The 4944-nt window shown below is 40.2% G+C and overlaps 1 long non-coding RNA gene across 1 annotated transcript; it reads left to right on the plus strand.

The window, feature by feature from the left end:
* The first annotated feature begins 430 nt into the window (after window positions 1-430).
* On the plus strand, window positions 431-3300 carry LOC139027233 (uncharacterized). Its single transcript, XR_011479292.1, has 2 exons — window positions 431-1466; window positions 1570-3300. It is a non-coding gene; the product is annotated as an uncharacterized lncRNA (long non-coding RNA).
* Window positions 3301-4944: the final 1644 nt, after the last annotated feature.

The following is a 4944-nucleotide window of genomic DNA, read 5'->3' on the forward strand; positions in this document are numbered from 1 at the left end:
ATGGAGGCCTGAGTGGTAAATACCCGAATGCGTGCATTATAGCTTTGAGCCACTTTTCAGAAGTTATTAAAAGTTCCAAATACATTTTTTTTTTAAGTAGCTGAATATTGTAGGGATAGTCTGAAAAGATGCTGCAGCTAACAACAGAATTGCTAGGCGTTTCATTGGGCTATATTTGGCTATAAGATAGGGAGGTAAGAATAGTTGAATCGTAAAAAGTTGTGGTTATTTCCCGGGTATTGGTTTTTGGTTAGGTAACACCAGGGAATTCGAACWAGAAGTAAACGTATTCTAAACATKATCTGTTTTCATTATGGGGAACAATGAACGGCCCGCAAACTGGTATGGCTGGCYGGGAGTGTTTTATTTTAAAGGGACAGTACACGKTTATCACAGTTGTGTGAGTGTAATGGCAGGGTATAAAGTATTTTGGGGAGAAAATTTGGAGAAAGACTGAATGAGTTACATGAAACATCGAGGAAATTTAAAACGAATGATTTGAGGGTATTATCATAATTATTAGGTTTTGTTTTTTGTAGTAAACGTTTGGGTTAAGGGGATTTCCATGTTCCCAGAGACAAGATATCTTAAAGGGACACACTCATATATGGAATATTAGGAGTTTTATTTTCTGAGTTTTAATTAGACAAGGGTTCTTTAGTATTTCTAGACATGGTATGGAACACGAATGTAAGGGGGTGGTGTAACCTTTGACCAGTTTTCATTGCATTCCCAGGTGGTCTGATCAGCCACAGGGGGGGCATGAAGATAATTAATTTGTGGTCATTTGGGATACTAGTTTTGAGGTACATTAATTATAATGGAGTTTATAGCTCTTGAACATAATTGTAGTTTGAACCACAGAGAAAAAAGTGGAATTGAGGTAGGACAAATTATGGGGAGCAGGGGAATAAACTCTAGGGAGAAAGAGGAAGTGGTTCAGGATTCTGTTTTTAAACATTGGCTATGAAGGTTTTGAATTGGCTATTATTGATTTGGTATTACAACAGAAAAAATCCCATTTGTCATCGATAATAAATGGGGGAAGATATGATACATTGAGGTTTGAACAGGATATATTTTAAGCCAATAGGGCAGGAAAATACATAAGCATTTCAATTATTAATGAAAAGAAATAAGTTTCAGTTCTTAGGAGTGGTAATTTACTGTGGATAAGGTATCCACACTGTAAAACATATATTAATTATTTATGAGACTGAGTTTTAGGATAACCAATGTTATTGTTAAATAAAATATAGTGGACTCTTGGGGGAGAGAGCTTATTAGTAAAGAAAGGATTTGATATGGTTAGCATTTGATTTGGCCATTAGAAGATTTTTATTTAAATAGTATTAAAATTGACAGGGGTATATGACATATGTGATGATTTAGGATTATTGATAGGATGGAGATAGGTTGATTAAGGTTATGTAAGGACTTTAGAGATTGACACTATAAGACATGTTGTTGTTTTTTTTAATCCTTAGTTAATATTTGAAAGGAACACATAGTTGTTATTGACTATTATGAGAAAAAGGCAGACAGAGGGGTCTACCCCGCACTGTTGAGACCTTGAAGGTTTGAGAGCAGAGTGGAGAGGGGGGACCAGGAAATGAGCAAGGTAGGCTGTGAAATAAGATAGGAGAGAAAAGGGTTAACATATATAAGCAGCACAGATACATTTTAAAATAGATAAGTCACTTGACAGAGAATTGGAAAAGGATAGATATGAATGGACGCCCAAGGGAGAATTGGACATGCGGCGAATGAAAGGGGCGTTCCTACATGATAATGTCAGACATAAGGATAATTTAAACTAATTTTACCTAAGTCATTGGTTAGGTTAGGCAAGGTTGTTACCTGGCAGAGCCAGGTAACAAAGGGGGGATGGGTAAGTTGTGGTCTAGGATAGGATGTGGCCTATTGGATGATAAACTAATAAAAAATTAAAAAATCTAGCTAACAAATAGGCATAGAAATTAAAGATATAATCAGTTAGAACAAATGAGAAACTGTTTGTTAACCAAACCTGTATGTCCAAGATTTTATGCACTACAGGTGAATTACAGGAGAAGGTGGAATGCAGCCCCGTTGGGTGGCCAGACCAAGTATTCCTGGTGACAGCCTTTGCGGTGAGAATAGCTGAAAGAGCTACCTGGTAGCATATCACACTTGTAGGAGGGTAAGACACACTGACACTGTCGAACAATCACAGGGGTAGGAGCAGAACCAGAACCAACAGAGTACTGGGGGCCAACTCCTACCGAAGATTCCCTTATACCCGACCTTTCCCCGCTGTGAGCGTTTATAGAAGTGAAAGTGTTGCTTGGTCTCTGGCTGATGATGTGTTCTCAGGGAGAGGATGGGGCTTTACAGGACTGCTTGTAGTCCTGGGCTGTCTGATTGGGATACGATGGGGATGGTTACCGTCACAGTACTGCCAAAATCACCACCAGTTCCAACAGGCCAGGTCCAGGTTCAGCCGAACTCCTCCACCACTTCAAGACCAAGTCCCACACCATCATCTAAGCTCTCCAATCCGGCACAGGTAATAAATGTGAGAGACATCTCAGATAGTGACCAATTGGGGACTGAAACTGGTTATGAGGGAAGGGAGAATATGTGGTTGGCCTATATGAGGTATACAGCCAAAACACTTAAYAGAAARGACTGTGTSRTMTGTGGACATGMTAGACCTRTTCTGGCTACTCACCCATTTGCTCTTAGCAATGGGAAAGGTTGGATGTGCATATTGGAAAGTTTCTATCATAATAAGCCAAATTCAACCCTGTGTAAAACTCTGAGTCTTGTGTTCCCAGAAGTCCCTCCCCAGAAGGCACCATGGGGAGTTAAGGCATATGGGGGAAATTACAGCTGTATCACTGGTACAGGTAGAGGTAAAGACTATGGGAGGCTCCCTACTACTGCCTGCATCACTAATGTCACTATTAACTAGAGGTGTTGCTGATGTATGGTGGATGTGTGGACCTGCCAGGCGGTTGACCCCACATGTTGAAAGGAGATTGTCAGGGCACATGTGCTTTGGCCAGTCTGATAACACCATTGACTATTATTGAGGTTGCAGCTATCCACCTCCTGTGATCTGCACATGACACAAAGGCTCGGGGCCAACCCAGGAGACGCCAGAAACGTGACGCTCCTTGGTCCGAGAGTACAGATAACATTCACACCAACCTGTTGGGTCCCAATAGGGGTCCCCCACGAATTCCAGACATTAAACAGGAATGATGGCCTGTGGCATTTATTGCCCATTATTGGCCCAGCTATTGTTGATGCTAAGCAGAATGCCTGGATCAATTATATCTACTATAGTCAACAATGATTTGTTAACTACACCCACAAAGTACTTACGGGGATGGCTGAACGATTGGATGCTACCTCTCAAACCAGTAGACAAAATAGACTAGAACTGGACATGATTCTGGCCAACCAGGGAGGTGTATGTAAAATGATTGGAGAACAGTGTTGCACGTTTGTCCCTAACAATACTAGTCCGGATGGGAGCATTTCAAAAGCTCTGAGTGGGTTGGCAAGGTTATCAGTGGAGATGAAGGGTCTTGCAGGTGTGGAGGAGAGTGGACTGTTCCCCTGGCTGGGTGGTTGGTTTGGTAAGTATACTACAATGATGGTTACTGGATTTCTGACCCTAGTTGTTGTTTTTCTTATGCTCGTGTGCTGTGCTGCCGGTATTATAACTTGTTTAAAGAAGTCTGTTACAGATGTGGCAAGGACCTCTGATATGATGCCGTTGGTTGATACTCCAGTAATAAAAAGTGACGGTTGTCCTCCCTGTTATGAAGGTTTAAAGTTCCCGGGTGGCGACGAGCCCACCTGGTACAGGTTGTATAGAGGGATGGACCTGAGGGTTTAAACATATTTCTCGTTTTTTGGTTAATACTGTGTGAGAAATTTATATCACGTCTAATAAGACGTGAAGAGGGGGATTTGTCATATATGCATATATTCATATGCATAGCTCATATATCAAGCACATATATTGAGCATCATTTGGTGACTTTAGTGCCCATGGGCTGCTTAACCTCTAACGAGCCTCTACCCCGGGTCCGGGAGCACCCCCCATCCCCCCACACACTGATTAGCATAGCTAGCATAGCTTCACAAGTAGATAGTAGCATCTAAATATCATTAAATCACAAGTCCAAGACACCAGAATGAAAGATACAGATCTTGTGAATAAAGCCACCATTTCAGATTTTTAAAATGTTTTACAGGGAAGACAAAATATGTAAATCTATTAGCTAAACACGTTAGCAAATACACACTATTCTAACTCCATCAGTTTTTACTCTTCAGGTGCTATCACCATTCGGCTCAACTAAGATATTGATATCCACTAACAAGAAAAAACCTCTTCAGATGACAGTCTGATAACATATTCATGGTATAGGATAGTTTTTGTTAGAAAAAAGTGCATATTTCAGGTAGAAATCACAGTTTACAATTGCACCCACCATCACAAATCGACTAGAATTACAAGATAGAGCAACGTGTATGACCAATTTACTCATCATAAAACTTTTCATAAAAAGACAAAGCATAGCAATGGAAAGACCCAGTTCTTGTGATTTCAGACCATATTTCAGATTTTCTAAGCGTTTTCAGCGAAAACACAATAAATCGATAAGTTAGCATACCACATGTGCAAACGTTACCAGAGCATCGATTCCAGCCAAAGAGCGCTATAACGTAACCGCCAAATATATTAATTTTTCACTAACCTTCTCAGAATTCTTCCGATGACACTCCTGTACACATATTTACAATATACATATACAGTTTGTTCGAAAAGGTGCATATTTAGCCATACAAAACCGTGGTTAACAAATAAAATACTAGGAAATCAAGCCTCAATATGTCTGACGTCATCTATCAGAGTGATCTAGTTTAATTGAAAGCTAATCA

This window comes from Salvelinus sp. IW2-2015, unplaced genomic scaffold, assembly GCF_002910315.2.
Source record: "Salvelinus sp. IW2-2015 unplaced genomic scaffold, ASM291031v2 Un_scaffold8500, whole genome shotgun sequence".
Classification (NCBI taxonomy): Eukaryota; Metazoa; Chordata; class Actinopteri; order Salmoniformes; family Salmonidae; genus Salvelinus; species Salvelinus sp. IW2-2015.